At 40.8% G+C, this 19,760-nt stretch overlaps 1 protein-coding gene across 4 annotated transcripts in view; it reads right to left on the bottom strand.

Annotated features, from left to right (window-relative positions):
• Positions 1-19,760, bottom strand: part of LOC128875378 (teneurin-a) — a 770,168-nt gene that overhangs the window by 546,612 nt on the left and 203,796 nt on the right. For all 4 annotated transcript variants that reach the window (XM_054120900.1, XM_054120902.1, XM_054120903.1 and 1 more), the window contains exon 2: positions 12,187-12,222. The gene's annotated coding sequence lies outside the window, so the exon portion shown is untranslated. The remainder of the gene's footprint in view (positions 1-12,186; positions 12,223-19,760) is intronic.

The raw sequence follows: 19,760 nt of genomic DNA, 5'->3' as shown, positions 1-19,760 counted from the left end.
TTGACTTTAAAAGTTTAATGCCCGCTCACACAACATGTGATGCTACCGCCAAAAATTATTGGCCGGTACCACACTCTCTGTGTGATGATTGATGAACATACACAAGTGTGGATGTCGCTATTGGCTTCGTATTTCATCGTTACGTTTTTCATTTCAGGTAATTATTGTTTTATTGCCTGTTATTAAACTTAGACTTTTTAAATACACACTATGTCGACCGGGTTCACTACAGTGGTGTACCACGAAAATTATGGAGCAAATGCCGGAGGCTCTACGTTGGTGTCGTGTGTTGCTTGTTTTCTGTTTAAATAATGATAAGTTAAGTTTTGTGTTTCTATAACAAATTGTGCCATGGCGTTGGTGTTGTGTGCAAAGTTACTGCACAAGCGCTAGTATTACTTGTGTTTCGTTCAAGCAACAATAAGTAACGCGGATGTTGAATTATTACATGAATTTACATAACATTTTTCTAATTAATTCTATCAGAATATTGCTGGCCCTTGACGACGTTTGACTGCGTAGACGTGCGGCCATTTAAAGTGTTTAGAGAAGTGATATAAAAGCATGCCTTAAGTTCGTAATACAACAAAACACAAACCAATCCCAATTATTTCTCATTTTAGTCAATTCTATGAATGGTAATACAGTGGTATTACATTTCGAGGTACTTCATCCTCCCAAATGCAGGATATTTCTCTCTTTGTTCGACTGTCATCGTTGTTGCGATTCTATCGCCATTGTGACCCGAGGATATCATCCATTAGAGCGGAATATTGTGCGTCGAATTACGCGTTATTCTTCGTCGTCGGCATGCCGCTGCACGAAATGTTCAATGAACCAGCGACTGTGAATATCATGAGCAATCTCAAGAAGTCTGCAAATACCGCATTCTACTCTGGTAAATGTAGTCGGCGCGTGGCATGCTGTCGTTGACCCTAATTTCGCGCGCAAACCTGTAGTCTGATGGGTTGTTCTCACTGTACTCGGATAAACAATGCAAATGAGAAACTGATACATTAAACATGAGAATATTCCTTAACCCCTTGCACTCGGATGTCCCCTATGAGGGGACATCGTTTTCTTTCTGAAATTGCAGGAGAAAGCAAACCAAAATATGGTGTATATACAGAGATTTAGAGAAAAATATATCAGCAGGCGTTACGTGGAAAGAAGTATGAGATAAAGGGTCTCCTGAAAAAGGTTTCGGTGTTTTATTTTTAAGAATAAAATATGCCTGTCAACGTGGCGTAGTGAACACTTACAATTATGCTTAATTACAGTCATGTGTACTTTATTTAAAATATTTAACACATTGATTAATTGAATATATTTAATATATGTATACTACAATATACAAGGGTGTTTTGTTTGCAACGAGATGGCGCAGACGTGGAAAGCATTAAAGATAAAGTTCGCTATCAAAGTTGAAAAAAAGGGGCAAATTGAATTGGACGTTCGAGATTATTAATCAATATTCAAGAGAAGTAATGATCTAGATTATAAAATTTAAAGTATCAACGTGCAATTCTTTAAAGACTGCGTTCATGAAAATTGCATTGCGAGCTGACCCTTTTAATTCCTCCATCGGAGCAGGTTCAGACACGGAGCGCCACGATACTCGTTTAAATAATAAAGGTTCCCAAGGGAGCTACCATTTTCATTCTCCTCAATTAAGCCGATCCACTCGTCGCGGCAGCGAATAGAAAGGGTCCTCTCGCATTAATTCCTAGGATGTCTTCGATGAATCGTCGATCCCTTAAATATTGACATTGCGTTCTAGAGGGAAGGAAGATCGCGGTACGCATTGGATCTACAATGAAACCCCGAAGGGAAGTCGTCTTTCCAGTAATTCTTCCTTCCACCGTCCGCTCCTCCCCTCCTCACTCCGTTTCACTGCTCACTAAACGCACGTCGATTTAATTCCAATTGGCCGTCTTCTAATTAATACGAACGTGCTTTTTCCAATCGAAGGGTGGCCGAAGCGACTGGAAAGTGCGACCTCCGGCAGACACTCTCCTCCGTATGCATTATTAAACGCGCGACCAAAGATAAAATCGCGTCATCGATTGGAACGTTGTCGAGCTGCTTCGCTCCGAGCGTGAAGGAGGAGTTCATGCTCGAAAATGAAGCTGTTGCTGGGCAAAATCGTGTTTTCTGTTATGGGAGGGCTTCGTTATCCACGGTCAATTCTATGAGAATACATGGAACAAACCCAGAATGTTTTATTACAGGTGACCTTCTTTTTAAGATGTGATTATGCTTGAAATTAAATCGTGGAGGGAGTAGTCGTAGCAAGGGGATTTATACAATACACTGCAGTATTTGGAAAAGCTATAATGATGGGAACAACAAAACGAAACTTGATAAATTCTGGCCATGTACCAGGATATATGAAACAATCCAACATGGAATACCTGGATGTAATGTATTTGCTAACATAGACTGACTACATAGACAGACATAACAATACTGCAAAAAACGTACATCAACAGTCATGGAAAATAATTGGCATTCTCAATGGGAAAACATTCTACGGCGCGTACAGGCCACAACAAGCATGAGAAAACTGAACACATCAAATATACCCTGGTCGTAAAATCTTCTCTTAGGAAAACGTAGTTGCAAACAGATATTATCATTTTTGCTAAAAATGGAAATCGATATCGTATTTGTTGAAATAACATAAACCAAAACCAACAGATCACATACAACCTCATTCATAAACATGAACTTGAACTTTTTTGAAATAAACATATAATTTTTGTACGCCTATCTGTTAGAGGACTTCACGACGAATACAATGACCTAGGTTGAAGGTCATTCACAATTACACAGGCTGACTCTAATAGAAAATAAATTCTTCTAAGGCACTCTGCAAATATTTCATTAGTGTTCTTATTTGCGTATTTACTACTACAGCAAGTGTTCAAAAGCTGATGAAAACATTTTCGATCGGACTGCTAATAACAGTAATATCTCTACTGATCATATCTATTAGGGAAGTGTCCACATACTTCCGTGCGGCAGAGTATGCGAAAAAAATCAACAAATATTTGGGAGCAGCAAACATATCATCCTTTCGCCAATACCGTACCAGTGCGCCAAGCGTCATCGTCATCGAAAATTGCCAAGAAGTCGCTCCAAGTCGAACAACAAAACAACGACTCGGATCCCGACCCAGTAACGGAGCTCGGCATCTGGAACTGTCATCTCGTATCTGGTAACAAGTCGTATGGCTTCATCGATCTCCAGCTACTCTCTTCCCTGTCCTCTCGTCGTTTGATCCGCTCGGGGGTTTAGCAATTATCCGGATTTAATCGCGGTCATAATGAACTTTTTCCGTTCCGTCATTCGGCTCTTTGTCCCCGGGCCGCTTGAATATTTATCGAAGTTAAACCGAGACGAATTTAATAAATACGTTATGATTTAATCGGGAGCACCGGCGGGAAGCCAGGTCGAGGGGTTCGAGATTGCGCGCCCCAGGGAAAAGCTGAGTCGGAGGATGAGGCGCGGAACAACCGCAGGATATAAAAAGAACGAAACAAATCCTGGTTAAAAAGCTGATGAAGGATCCAGAGGCGACGGGGGGTAGGTCCACGCGACCGGAGGAAGGATCAGAATTACGGTATCGCTTAAATTCAGCTGTCTTCCGCGTGAAATTAAAAGAACAACTCGTCCCACCTCCGGTGTCTCCCTTCTCTTTTTCCTTCGCGGCCTCTATTCAGCTCCTTCTGTGAAATCGCGCGTTATTTTCATAACGCCGAGCCGACACGCGCACACGGAAAAGCAGCGACGGGAGAGTATTCTCTTCCAGTGGCTTATTTAAAATCAACCATCTCGTAACTCCAGGAGCTGTTTATCTCGAACGTGTTTACATTAAGCAGAGCTTCTCGTTCGCGATAGAAAACCTCTGGCGAAGACACTGCTCCCGCGGCGCGATCTTTCACGATGCGTCTTTAATATCCGTCTTGGTGGTCCAGGACACGGATCCAGAGCATGGATCGAGACTGTCAGTCGAAATTCGCGAAAACATCAAGTTTCACTGGATTTTTATTGTCTTTGGGTTTAATTTATTATTCCTATAATATTGTTCTGAATCCAGCCAAGTGAGCCATTCCACTTTAACCCTTATGGGCACATATAACTTTCAGGTCACGTGCTAATACGCATATAAATCTGTTTCCCTTTTCTAGTACATTTTTCATTCATTCCATTCTTTCACCCGAATCACTAGTTAGCTGTTCCATGCTTTCATCCATACACTCTCTTCTTTCTTCCTTCATCCGATATCTAGTTGCCGCCCCTTCGTTCCCTAATCTGTATCTGACATACGGTCATATGATTAATTTTTAACACATTCGCGACCGCTGACGTGAATTCACTTCACTTCAAATTCTATTCTTGGTTACGAAAAAATTATGAGAACCTTGTTATTTTACACACTACATATTTAAATCATTATTACTTCAAAACATATTTTGTAATTTTTATCTTCGCCGTAACGATACAAAATTAGGATGTCCAATTTCAAAATTTTATTATTTTCGTCAGTACTCGGTATTAGAAACGTAAAATATCTGCCGGTCACGAATGTGTTAATTAAAGAATAATCAAGTGAAGTTTTGTTAAAATCCTACATTTAATAAATTAATGAAACAACTACCTTAAACTAACATTGCATTATTCCAGAAAGGTACTAGAATAGGTTAGTCAGAGAGGACGTTACTCCTTATCGAGAAATGATTCAAATTTCTATGCGAGGACCACAATAGCGCACGATTCTTTATCTCACCATTTCGCGACGCTAGTAAGGAAATCTCGCGGCGTCCTAGCAAGAATCATGGACGTCATTGAAGTCGTCCTACGGTCTTAAAAGTTGAAACGATAATTGTTCACAGCGAAACGGTTCGAGTTTCCTTGGTCGCGAGACAATATCCTTTATCTCGGTACACTTTCCTCGGTTATCAGGAGCAAACGTACGCGGTAACTGCGGCACGGCCAGAGGTTTCTACCTAGACCACGGCCAGCTACGCGGAAAACATTTTCACAAAAGAAAACTGGTGGCGCGGATGAACGTCGAACAGCGAATCCTCGGTACCCGAGATAATGTTAATATCCGCCTCGGTTTTGTAATTGCCAATTATTTCAGCTTATTCCACGCTTTGTTCCCTGACGTTATCCTGACGACGATGGTCGGGATTCCACAAAGAACCTACGAACGTTACCATTGCCTACAATCGCCTACTAAGTCCCAGTCTGACGTCCATTTGCGTGTGATTTCAAAGGAATGGTCAATGAACATGTGGTCGACAGCTTTTCCATTTGATGAAGGGCTTTACTTCCTTGGTTAAATTCAAGATCAAATTCTGATTTAACGATCTTCTCACTTTAAGAAGAATTCTGTTGTATTTCTGTTTGTTATTGTATTGGTTGTCTTTTCTGAAGCATCCAGCATTTTCTTGTTTCAAAGACTTTTCCAAGAATTAGTAGGATTGCTTTTCAATTCTGTTGGGATAAGATTTCTAGTCGCCGACTCGACTTTCACATGAGGATCAGATTCTCGACCGTTGACCGTCCTCTCTGGGGACAGTGTAGTATTGCCGCGATTTTATAAGCGTCCGCTTCCTCTGGCCTTCTCCGGTACTTCTAGACCAGCCTTAGCGAATTGAATTCGTGCAACGTGGATTGGAGAAAGTGAGTCTGCTCTACAGGTCGATCAGAAACACTAAAGCGGTGTTTACCAACCTTTTTTGTCCTATGCCTCACCTAAGCTTTTCTAAAATGCTTATGTCCCCCTCCTCTCTAGTATAACATAATTTTGAGTATTTTAAAATGGAAATGTTTGCTAAAGAAACTTAAATGATAGGGTCTAGGAAGAAATCACTAGGAAATTATTCAGCAAACACAGTAAGTAAATTTCCAAAACATGAATGGAGAGCTGAAATTCAAGTACAAAATAATTTTACTGAAAGAGTTTTCTATATTATTTTATATTTTTTAAAACAACGAGACATTTACAACAATTTAACGGACCCTTACTTCAAATTAACACCAACGAACAATTCCGAGCGTTATTAACGTTAGGTTATTAACGTAACGGAAAGAAGTTAAATATACTCGAGGTTTAATCAGCTCAAATAACAGCTGCGAATCGCTATACGGCTAATTTAAACTCTGGACGAGTCCATCTTCAGACTGTCCCTTTTACCAATCGAATTGTACCCCTGTAGGACGTGGACCCCACGTTGGGAAACACTGCACTAAAGGATAAATCCTACTTTCAAGTGAAAAGTCGCAAACTTGGACAACTCTTGGAGTTTTTAACCCCTTGCACTCGAGAGGTGATTCCCGGTCACCACTAGGTTTGACGCAGTAAAACGACGAACAAAAATGTTTGTTTAGGGTTAATTTCTTTGGAAGTCGAAGTGTCGATAAAATAATTGTCGGCGAGATAAAGGTGACCTGATTAAGCTTAGCATTCGCGACAACAGAATGTTAAGAAAGCATCTCGAGTTGCTAGTAGATACCAGGAAGAAAAGCCTCGAGTGCGAAGAGTTAATAATATTCGACACCAGAACTTCCCAATGACCCCGGTGGTAGAGGTCTAAAGACTCTCTAGTGACCTCCATCTGTCCCTCGTTCACCGCGACACGTCCGGTCCTTCAAGTCTACGGTCTCTCCCAACGATTATTCGGTGAAGCAACCTTCGTCGAATTTTTTTCCTCAGCCTTTTTTAAAACAGCCATCCCTCCGCGTGCGGTCACGAGCAACGCGAGACCCGTCGGAATTTCTGCTCGGTCACGCGATAACCCAACCGTCGCTATTTTTTTGCCATGTTAAAGAATGATCGTCCATTCGTGGCCGACAAAGCGGGTGAAATCCCCTGGACGAGGCGAAGGGGCCAGATTAAACGCGATAACACGCCGTCCCGATATCTTTTTGGCTGAAACCGATGCACCGGGGGTCATTCTCCCTGATCCCGCCTCCGCGCTTCTCGCTATCCATTTTCCCTGGACCAGGCAACGTTTAGTGCATTCCCCGGTCCACGCCAGTCGCAAGCCCGGCTCCACAAATTTTGCAAAACACCGATATAAATCGTTTGATAACGCGCCTGGCCCTGGGCGTCGATATACACCGCGACTGGGATGGTGGGACGCGGAAAAGCGGGTCGAAAAAGTCGAAAAGAGGGTAGGAGAGGGATGGAGCGGGGGAAAAAAGTGACGGAGGGAGGGCTGGAGATAGAGAGGCGAGAGCTGTGGAAATTTGGCGAAACGCCAGGCGCGAGGCGACGCCGTTGGAAGGTGCGCATAAACAACGCCGCATATACCGCTCGATCACGAGCGTGTCGGGTTACGCAGCTGATATCGCTAATTGCAAAAACTACCCTGGCCAGCGTCATCCTGGCAGCTTTGTGGAAACTTTTTAACGCGTCGACGAAGAGAGCTGGTGTCATCCATTTTCTCGTTTGCTCTCCTTTGACCGGAGATTGCCTAAAATGTTCGAAAACGAATATGTTTGCGGGGATCTTTTGTGTTTTAGATTGATGACTGTTCTGTCGTAGGAAGAAGCGAAAGTGATATCAAAGGTTATTATTTTCGTCAGTACTCGGTATTAGAAACGTAATATATCTCTACCGATCGCGAATGTGTTAACAGACTCTTGCAACCACAAAAGGTTAGATCGTAATATTCCAGGCAATTTTCAAATTCATATTTGGAATTTCACTTTATGGTGCTCCAGCGATTAAAGTACAAAGGGCAGATTTAAAAGCACTCGCGTAATGATGTCGACAGAAATGTGTAATTTGTAGCTCGAATACGATGAGGTTCGTAGACAAAAGCGTAATCGTAATGTAGGTTAATGCATCTGGAGTGATCCAGGATAACAACTCGAAAGTGTCAAATGAAATTTGTTTGCGTGACACTTTAGAGAAAACCACCTTCAGTTTTTGAATATACGGGGTGGGCCACCCTGTATAACGATGGGATAGAGTGGAATTAGCTGAGAACTTGGTCGATAACATAAAATAAACTGCTGGTAAATCGTGATAATGTGAAACGTCACTGAGTACAGAATGTTTACAGAATGTTCTACGTTAACTGCAACGTGAACTGTTTTACCAGCCAAGTGTTTTACATTATTCAAGCTTGCCAACAGAATACTTTACATTGCCCACTTGGTATCACCCACATCCTCAATATTTCTAGAACTCTTTACTTGGTAATTTTTACTAATTTAATATGCACATGCTCGTTCATATGTAATTATGCACAAACAACTACAGAAAACAAGGTTACAGCGATTGCTTCTGTATCTGCTGACCCGGGAGGTAAAGTGCCTTGGGAGGTTACATTCGCAGAACTTTCTGAAGGGATCGTCGGAATTTCCAAAGTAAAATTTTCCTTTGTGATTAGCTGCTCTACTCCGTGCTTGCTCTGCATCGCTCTACATTGTTCCCTTTAGAGTAAGATTCGTGGTGGGAATGCAACTATTGATTTCCTGTATACCTAAGGAAGTTATCCTTTGCTGCATCGTGTTGGGCTAATACGTATTATTTATATAATATTGTAGGAGTCTCATTAGTAAATTTAAAAAATGAAGTATTTAAAAGCGTTGGGAACTGCTGGTAATGAAATTGAAATATCAGTCTAAGAAAATTGAATTGGTGAAACTCGATGTGACCACAGGCTTAAGGTTTCGTTACCAAAGGCTCGGTGGCTCGAATTTTCCTTTTTCCCTTTCTTGGCGAGTTCGCAGTCTCTTGTACGTCTGCGGACCTCTCCCCTCGTCCTGGATACGTTCTTCCTTCCTTCCTTCTGACACAGCCCGCAGCGCCCTGGGCTACGTCGCAGCTTACAGTCCCGCTGTTTGTCTTCGGCTGTGAGCTTTTGTGTTTGCGCAAGCTCTGCTATGGCCGCGACCGCCGCGTATCCAAGGGTCCGCAGCTGGGTCCGAGCAGACTCTTCACGCCGGACGTCCTGTATTTATTTAATTTTTTACTGGCAGTTTGCGGACCCTGCGCAAGCCAGATGCTTAATTATCGTGCGCCTCGCGCATCGTTGGCTGCCTTTTGAAAATGTTTCCTCAAGGAGAAACTGCATCAGGATTTCTGCCCCGCAGCGGGGACGTTGTTTTCTTTACGCATACCAGTGGCACGGTTTTACCGCAGTAAATCATATTGTCGGCGTTCCATTCTGCTCCCTGTGCTGTTCCAGCGTTTCAAGAATAAAGAACGGGCGAATATCGATTCAACGGTGGAACCGCGACAACGACGTTCGCGAGATTGGGAGCAAGAATCCGCTTGTTTTGCGGTCAAAGATGGGAATAGTGGTATCGCCTTTGTTGAACTATTCGAATGGAAGGTACATAAACTGAGCGCTGTAGAAAACTCGAGTCGCGGTACTGTTATCCCTAATCTGTGTTGGTATAGTGCAGAGTAGTCATATTACCAAGGGAACATATTCAATGGGCACACGCCGATTTTAATCAAATTTATGTGGGAGGTAGCTCACAAAAAATTTTTTTTGTGAAAACCATGTTTTTTAAATAACTTGAAAACTAGAGGAGCTAGAACGACAATTTTTTTTAAATTATACGTTTTGAATGGGTAATTTACTCGTGCCAGAAGAAATTGTTTATTTATTTATTTAAACAATTTATTTTTTGAGAAAATGTCTTTTTTTTGTCTATTTATTTTACTAAATGATGTTTCTCATTCGTAAAAATGTATATGAATTTGAAATCTTACACACGTCTCTAGTATTATTTTAGTATGATGTACAAATTTTTATGGAAAGATTACATAAAAATATAAATGTTACGCCAAGTTAACCGTGACGCCGCAATGGAAACATTGGAATTGTTGAAATCAGTCAACCAGGGCAATGTTTTCATTGGGGCGTCATAGTCAACAGGCCGTAACATTTATATTTTTAGGTAAATATTTCCATAAAACTTTGTACGTCATACTATAATAATACTAGAGACGTGTATACAATTTCAAATTAAAAGCTTGCATATTTAAAAAAAAAAAATGATAAAGGATAGAAACTTTCAATGCATATCTGTAACTATTTCATATATTATCGCACATTAGGATAGAATAGAATGGTATTAAATATTTATTTTTGGCATAAGTATGTTTCCCGATATCTTTAGATTCCTGTATTCTCAGCTACTCTTGCAGTAAATTTTGTACATAAGTTACATTATTTATTACACAAGTCGTGTTCTGTTCGCCACCTACATTCCGTGACAAAATAACTCCGAGTGCAGACGGTTAAATGACAAGTGTTGTGGTACGTTATTCTACAATTTATAATGCAGTGTGGTCTTGCAGTGCTGCCATAAAATCTGGGCGTTCTTTAAGTTCGATGAACGACACGTTGGAACTTTTGTGGTAGTTCAGTTCCCAGTTGGAAAGATTCCCTGTACTATTTCTACGTCGAAACAGAAGTGTTGCGGAGTAAGGATTTCCTTTCACGATAAAGTGGGCTACTTTTCGGTCGCATCTGTTGAACGACGGATTGTTATGATTATGGGAAAAGCATCGTGCAAGTTGGCACAGCTGACGTTGCGCCTCTGTTTACCGATTATCCAGTGTATGACAGATCCTTACATCTTTGCATGGATTTTCGAAAGGATTATTCTTTTAACGATTTTTTTTTTAAAAAAAGATACATGCTACCGTTTGAGGTCAAACGGTAAGTTTAAGTTTATACTTACGCAGTGAAAGCCGTAAAAAGTTTGTTCATACGTATTATCTGATATTATACTTTACGAGCTCACTTTACACGGAAATTTCCTAGAAAAGAAAATTGAGAAACTAAAATTGTAAATCAGATCTTGCGGAATATAAATTTACAACGTACTCTGAAATTGAACAATTTGATAAATTACACTCGCAGAGCGATATAGAATTTTTATGTGTACGTGAAGGCTTCATGTATTATAGGACCCTTGGGTAAAATAAATACATAATAATAAAAGTAAACTTTGCGGAAGTAAAGGCAATATCAGATTTCACAGGTTAGGATGGGTTGAACAAACTTAAAGGTAAATTGTGGATTATAGAAACATTCACGAATGCAGTCACTTATGAAGTTGCTGTTATTACGATAAATTTTACTTTTATCATCGAGTCCTATCAGTGAGGAGCAATCACGCTTTATCCAATAAAAAATATATGAATATTCGATATTTAAGATGCATTTAAATCACGGAGTCATTCGAATACGCCCATTCCGCTTTCGTTGAGCATTCTCCGTTTAAAGTATTTACTTGCGCACGAAGGGAGACGCATTTTTCGCAGAAAAGAAGCTGACTGGATCCGTATCGTTCCGCACGGTGGCACAGAGACGTGGATATCCGATGCGAGGCGAAACGTTAACGGGATGCATCGCGTTTTTATGAATGAAACGACTTTCCTCTATAGATTCCCGGGATTTTTCACGGCTAGTGTAACCTAAGCGCCTTTGATCGTTCAACGTTGATAGCGGCAATAGCTGCAATAGCGGCGATATCAGCGATATTCGATTTTCTGCTAGAATGGTCGTCAGGTTTCCCGTCGTTTCGAAAAAAAACATGCATCACCCTCCGTCGCCAGGAGGGGGGGTTTTGCTCGATGTAAGAGCGAACAGGTGGGTGGATCGCACAATCGATCGGATCGTCATCGAGACACGTGGTCAAAGCTTGCAGAATATTTCAGCAATAGAATAATAAAAGCCACAAATACATAAAAGTATACTACTGGCTTGTTTAAAGACGAAGTCAATTTTTTTATCTCCAAGCGAAGCGCTGCTCTTAATTTGAAAAATGTATAGCGTTGAAAATATTTCTTCGCCAAGGTTCTGTTGTAACGTCGACGGAATCGTGAATTGTTTACAATGTAAAGCGAGTACAATTTGTTGTTGCTATTATACTAAAATGAAAGTTCACTCCGATCGCTTCAACGAGCCGACTTAATCGTTGCGCGCTTGTTTGTTTTTATAAGCCCCTCCATAATGTGCGGTTGAACTCGACGGAACTAAACCGCTTATGGGAACCATTACAGAGATGTTTTCATTGGAATAGTGCAGTAACCTGGGGTCAAAGTAGCGCGACTTTTTTGATGGGTTGTAACTGGAGCATAATTATCATAGTATTAAGAAAACTTTCAGGTTAATGCGCTACGTTTCGTTAACTCACCTATTGTTCTTGGCACCGGAGAGGTCGACGATTGTTCTGAAACAAAAATCGACACGTTAGACTTGGAAACATTCAGTACAAGTTGTAATAAAATTTACATTTATACGCATAAATTCGAATTTCAGTTATTTACTTTACAGCTGATCGTACGAAATATATCATAGAATATCTCACTTCAAAATAGAATCGCTCTTCTTTTTCGTATATAACGTTCAACGAGATTTGAATGAAATAAATTATTTTCTGAAGCATCATTTTCATAATACCAAAACTGATGCAGTTATTCACGCCAGTAATTTGTAGCGGCACAACCTGTACGAAGTCTTTGATAGATCGCAACACTTTGAACAGTTCTTACGCGGCGTGCGAGACTTTGGTCGATTCATCGGTAGATTAGAACAGTTTAAAGCTGACCAGGGATAATTTATTGCGCCTAATCCAGCTCCGCCACTTAACTCGCAACTAGGTTAGTGGACGCGAACTCATCATCCACGGGAAACCATTTACTTTCCAACTACGTGACATAACTCAATTTGCGATACTTCCTCGCTGAAAACCCGTTGCGTTCATAATTAACCGAATTAACGAATCCGCATCGCGCACTGCAGCTGCTCGTTTGACCAATCGTTCGCCGTGAAATGTGCAAATCTATGACTACCCAGGGCTGTCTATGTAACGGCCGACCCTTTGGAAGTAGCTACTAGTAGAATTATCGAGTCCAGTTTTATCGTTGACCTGTACCACTGAATCAGTAGTGTAACGTGTAATAAATGCGCCTCCGTAAGAATTGTGATCTATAGGAAATTAATTCGTGGTCATAAAAACGTATTTTTATTCAAATAAAACATAGCCCGTTAGGGATAGTGTAGCTTTCTATTACTGAAATAATTTTTAAAATCGATTCGGTAGTTCCGGAGATTACCTCTACATTTCAAACTGTCGCGCGGTTCTAATACTCTTTTTTCACGCCTCAGGTTCTCGTCGTTCATGCATTCGTCGAATTCGTTCTCGTATTCTGCACCCAACCACCACCATTTGACCTCGAATGTCACTAAAATCATACTCTAAAATAGTTAACGGTGTCTAAGCGTAATGGTGAGGATAGCCCCTCGCAGTGTCCTCAGCAGCCAATTATTGTCGCTCCAACATTTCGACGTTAACCCCTTCAACGGTAGATTTGAGAGTTCAGGTACTCATCAGCGCTACGACCGAGCTAACAATAAACTTTTACAATCAGCCAAATTAATCGCCGCCCAAAGGGGTTAACAAACTGCGCGGATATAATTAGCGAACACGTATGTGCATAGGGATCAACAGCTAGCCCGTTACAGGCTAATTGCCGGTCAATTAGTCACACGTAAATATTTCGCGGGAGCCGAATGGCGCGCGGCGATTATCTGTCGTCGAGTCATTAATCGCATCAAACATTCAGCGCAGAGCTAGCGTTCGGTTCCGTGGAACTTACAGTTCGATGAAAACACGGACAGATGAAAGAAACCGATAATTTCTTTTTGCTGGCCCCGCGCTGGCGTTCTGAACGATTATCCATCGAATTTATCGCGCGCATATCTCGTGGGTTGCCGCGAGCGTGTATAATTTATTGTCACTTCGCGTTCCGAAAAATGCCTTTAGTGATTCATTCGCAGACGCATAAAAACGACGCGGCCATACGTTACGCCAGTGTTCCTCAACTTTATTCCTTCGTGAACACCTCTTTTGCACCATCAATTAGCCCTTTCCGGCCGTATGAAATTTAGACATGGGCATCGTACTGCTCGGAATTAATTTCCGAAGAACGAGCTGTCATACATGATATGCAAGATTATGAAGGATAAACAAGATTTATTCTATGTCTTTGGAAAATTTAACATGTAGATATTTCACCCACTGGTTCGTATCTTCTTGTATAACTTATAATTACTAAAGTTCTAATCACATATTTTAGATCACATTCTATTAATCCATTATTACACTAATATCTTAGAATCTATTACTGTTATCTAATGGCTGAAATCTTTTCAGTCTGCGGAATACAATATAAGATTAGTATGGTTCTTTGCTGTGATAGCTGAGAGCAGACATACGACCGCAAAAGTTTAATTTGATAAATACGGAACAAACTTTCGGATTAAAAAAATTCAAATTTCCGTTCAATTCAATAGATTTGACGCGCCGCTTTGCTCGCAAGAGCACGTTAGATTAGAGGAAGAGGCGGAAAGTTCAACAAAGAGCTTAATAGTTGCGGATAGACAAGGGTCTACCGTGAGTCTAGGCAATGTGCTCGAAAGGCAGTCCACCTTCGTCCCAGATTGGAGCTATTCCTCCACTTCGTGGGCGAAGTCCTTGGAACTCGACGAAAGATAGGAGACAGGATACTGTTTTCTCGCTATCTAAACGTAACTGCGGGTAACTGTTCTGGTGAAAGAGGTACGGGGGTTTCACTCGACCATTACCCAGACGTCAAACCAGCGAAACGGTTAGCGTTCCACGGGAGTGGAAGTTTGAACGAACCTCTCACGGAAATAACACTCGGTGCGCGCACGAATAGAAAGAAAAAAGAAAGTTGAGTGTACCAGTAGTTGAGCATTTAAGAGGACGTTGTCGCAAAAGCTTAGGTATCCTTTTTATTTCTTGTGGAACGAAACTTTCATCGAATAAATTTTAATTTGGGCTTTAGATGGTTAAGGTTTGAATTACGTCAAAGGAAACATTTCAGATAATTCTTCAATTCCTCGAATAGATGCCACTAAGGATCTTCGTTTTTCGATGTCTCTTTTACTACCCGATGTTTATCCAGGCACTTGAACTTTACAACGGGGAGCGAAACGGGTACTGTAGATTATTAGTGACGTGAAACGGTAATCGTTGTTTGAATCGCGGCTCGACTCACGCAAAATACGTAATCATCGTGAAATGCGCTTTAAAGTAAATCGCGATCCCCGCGGGGGAGATACTCGACGTTATCGTTGAACGTGGTACACAAAGTAAGACTTTTCCGCGGGGCACTTTAGACGTTTCCGCTACGCCGGGTATAAAGCTATTTATGCACCCCTCCCATTCTAGTGAAAGTAATTTTTTTCTCCCGTAAACATAACGTCAAACCTTCGAGCCTTGAAGAGACGCTCAAGAAATCCGTAATGGGGGCCTTCACAATGAAGTGGCCTTGCCGCGGTATCGTTAAGACCCCGAGTGCAATAAAATTAACAACTGACGTGGAGGACGCTTCGCTAACTTCTCTACGTGAACTTTTCTCTGAATGTATTCATGACGGTAAGATTGCGTTATTTAAGTTACCGCTTTGACTGCTGGAGTTGCGCGTAAAACGGACATTTTTTAAAACCCGCTCCCGAGACGACGAAAAGGGACATGAGCCAGAAATTCTGTTAATGTTGCAGACTGAAGGGAAATTTGTAAGTTTTGCCATGTGGATAAGTTTAAGTGGTTTGCTTTGAAGAGAGACGTTTACTTTTGTAAATAGGTTTGCTATTGGCAATTGTTCGCACGTGTTATAAATGAGTTTTTATGTAGCTGAATATTATGGATGAAGAATGAAAGATAAACGACAGAATTTAATATTAATTATGATTTAAACTAGCAAATGAAATCATATTATACGTCATGGTAAAAGGGCGTAAACGAGCATCTGTTTTATGAATTGAACGTAGCGAATGTATCGCCGTATGGTGTCATTATTTGTCATCTATTATATAAAACAAATTTGATTGTCTGATGCATATGCAATTATTGCCAGTTGACAGATCGCGTCCTGGCTATATTAGGATTCAAATACCCGTAGAATAAATAATATTCTATCGACAGGAGATACCTGTTATATCGGTTCTATCGATGGGCATGTGGAATGAACGGCAAATTGTCCGAAAACGACTGTGATAACATATAATATAAGCCGAATACTGTGTATAAGTTTCGTAGGATGTAATAATGCATGGTTTCATTGGAATAACTGCTATAATACCACAGTCACAGGTAAGTTACGATTCGCTTGAATATGAGATTAAAGTGGAGTAGTACATACCGAATGTGGTCAGACGTACATCCACGAGAATACCCTGTATCGTTGCAATTTCTGTTACGCGCACCATTTTGCGAATTCTCTATTCCTCTAATTCTCTACTCCTATTTTCTAATTTCTACTTTATGCTTATCCAATCCCATTTCCTGTTTTGTATTTCCAATCTTCTATGTTCGCTCTCCGCGTTCTCCTTCCTGTGAAACTCCTGTTATGTCATCAGCTTTAATAAGTGATTACAAACTTCTATAACCAAGTTAATTCACGCGATAGCAGCACCATTTTCCGACGAACAGCGTACAACTCGAGTTAAATATATCAGATTTCCATTTCCCATGTTCCAAATTATGTTGCGCACTTTTCCTCACTTCTACCCCCGTGTCCATTTCCCATTTTCCGTTTTTATTCCAACATTCTATTTCTCTCTTCAAGTTCTCAATTTTAATAATAAAAAAAAAAAATAAACTATTTAGAATGAAATGACAATATCAAATAACAAAGCTCGTCCGCATCGCAGTAGTGCCATTTTATGACAAACAATGCACAAAAGAAATTCATATATCGTTACGATCCGTCGTTACCTTTACAAGGGATACGAGTCGACGCGACAAATAAAACGCGGGCAGACCCATTTTTCAAATTTTTTTCCCTCAAACCCCTGTATCCGTGTCGATGCAAATTGGATGTTCTAGCGCGTTGAATAATCGACAGGGTTTTGTCGCCGTGGCACCGCCCGAGGTGCTATTCACTAACAAGATGTCAATGCTTCGAGTACGCACACGTCGCTACACAGCTGCGCTAGAAACAGAAACGCGAGAACGAGTTCCAGTCTTTTCTCCTAACCCGTCTATTGGATTATGAGAACGCGATATGCAACACGCGCCAGCGTACACTCTAATAAATACCGGTTCCAACTGTTTCGAGTATCGTCGAATTCTGCGACGTTTCACATTAACATTATGAATACCGGAATTTAATCTCGGCGCATAATTCCCTGGGAAAAACTTTTCACAACGAAGCAGACGTTGTTGGTTACAATACGCTTCCTTCGTTAAAACCGTTTTGCACGCGGAAATGCTATACTCCGTATACACAATTAACTCCAACGAATCTCGGTTTTTCGGTTGGAAAAGTTTAAAGGATTTCTACAAGCCAATCACAATTTTTTTTTTTTTTTATGTACGTTACTTATACAAAAAGTAACCGACACTTGGATATTAGAAAATACAAATGCTATAAAACTCAAATGAAAACATGCGAGTTGAACGTTTTACTCTACAAACTATACGTAATAGAGTAATGATACCATTATTTTATTGTTTCTCCATAACAGAGTTACGATGTTTCGGTTCAGGGGATCGTAAATTGCCAGGTGATGTTTCGTTTTACCTGCTTGACAAGATATTCGAACAAGACAAACGACATCCAGCCGCGCGCACAGCCCTTTTCCCGCTCGCGTAGCATTACCGCGGTGAATCACGCCAGACCGACAATTAATTGGGTCAAAATCATTATCTAGCCCTTCCCTCGGGTTTAATGATCTCGACCATGGCCGTTCAACTTGAATTACCGCCGCCAGGGCGCATTCGTTGTCGCATCTCTCAGATATCCGCGTGTATGCACGCACACGGCCGACCTGTTCGGGCTGGGACGCGGCGAGATAATACGTCAACAAGATCGAGTCGAATTGATATAGGATGCGCTTACGCGTGAACCGTTAATTTTGCCTGTAACGACACCTCGGCCAGACCCCAGCGAATCGCGGTTTAGAAATTTGCGGCTTTGGGAAAATTTCGAAATTCTAATTCGGAATGAAAACATTTAATATAGTTGACTTCGAATGGTTCCTTTTGAGTATAACTTGCATTTCCAGTTGAGACATGTCGATTTTTTGATCGAGCTATAATCGAGCAAAGCCAGCTATAGCGTTGCTAAATTTGTATTTTCCACTTTGTTGAAATAAAACTGGAAGCAACGTTCCAGTAATCTGATCGCCCAGATGAGAACCGATCTTTCTAATCGTTCATCCACGACGCTGTCGACGACCTGGACGTCCGCTCATTAACGATTCAATTTTATGGGCGATGCGTCGATGAATAATTTTTCCGCTCAATGCCGACCACGCGCCTGCGAATCGCTTTCGTTCGACTCTCGTTATCGATTCCTATATTATACCGTCTGCCAGTCGTTGATCGGCTGGAATTTCATTACGAATTGGTAAAACGATTGAGTTTGCGATACCGATGCAACTGTTTCGCTTCTTTTTTTGAGAGGATTGAATATTTTACCAAAAGTATCATTTTTTTCAAGTCAATTCATCATTGAAATATATATTTAATGGAAAGGTATGACTCTAACGAAAAATCAAGTGTTCAAAACCATCTGGAGGTACGTGGTTTCCAACCAGTGGACCTAGAATAACGCACTCTACATACTTTAGTCAATTGAAATTCCCTGAGACTAGGGATAAGTCAACCGAGAGCAACAGGCTGTAGTGACTGAAGAGCAACTGGGCTCTGCACAAGCAATTATCCAACAGCAACGGGCTCTTAATTTATTACAGTCGGAAACAGTTGTTCCTAATCTTTTTAAGCTCACGACATAATTTAGAGAGGAAAACATCAAGAAATAGTTGAACAAAATAATACCTACATCGATCAATAAATGTAGGTGTTTTCTATATCTTCAGTTACCATTTAAATTTGATATCCAATGCGAGCCTTCAGCTCAAACCGCAGCATTTGAGTAAAAATAAAGTAATACTCCGAATTCACCTTTTATTTATGTTTTTAATACCTCGAGTAAACATGGACAATACCAATCGTATTTATATCTGTTTGATTTTTATCCCAGAAACTAAACGAACTTCGCGAACGACCTAATACGTCAGCTCTAATTCCAGTTAAATAAATTTATTGCTGTGGCAAAGTGTTTTGGGTGGTACTTCGGACTTTTCGGACCACAGCATCGGGCTATAAAATACGCCTGACCGCGCGCGATTATTGCGGAATCGTAGTCGAGGTCAAAACAATTTTTGTGCGATTTTTTTCAACGATCGCATATTAGCCGTTACCAAACAATCAACCAGCGATCCGTTCGATTTCTGTCGAGCGTGGCCTGGCACGGAAACATTTTGTTTGCAATGAAAATAAAAAACAACTATTCAAAATAACATTTCGGTCTTTTACATCATAGCTACGTTATTTCGGAATAACCGAAATATCGATTTAACGGAGACAAGAGGCTCTTGAAATAAATGTTTAAATAGTGGGTACATCGAATAAGCTTCGAAACAACATGATGTTGTCCATGTTTGTGTTTGGGGAGAATTAGTTTGTCAGCTAACAAGCATTTTATTCTATGTATTCGATCGACATCAATGTTTATCGTCGGTTGTATTTTCTACTCAATTAAAACGGATAATTCGCCAACACTTGCGCAAGTAGAATTAGCCTGCTACGGTCAGACGCACCGTCGGATCGAATCGCACGCGTGGACCAAGGATTTTCAAGATCACATATTTCCAAGATTACATTTTCTATTC

This window comes from Hylaeus volcanicus, chromosome 4, assembly GCF_026283585.1.
Source record: "Hylaeus volcanicus isolate JK05 chromosome 4, UHH_iyHylVolc1.0_haploid, whole genome shotgun sequence".
Classification (NCBI taxonomy): domain Eukaryota; kingdom Metazoa; phylum Arthropoda; class Insecta; order Hymenoptera; family Colletidae; genus Hylaeus; species Hylaeus volcanicus.
This window is presented reverse-complemented; position numbering and strand designations above follow the sequence as displayed.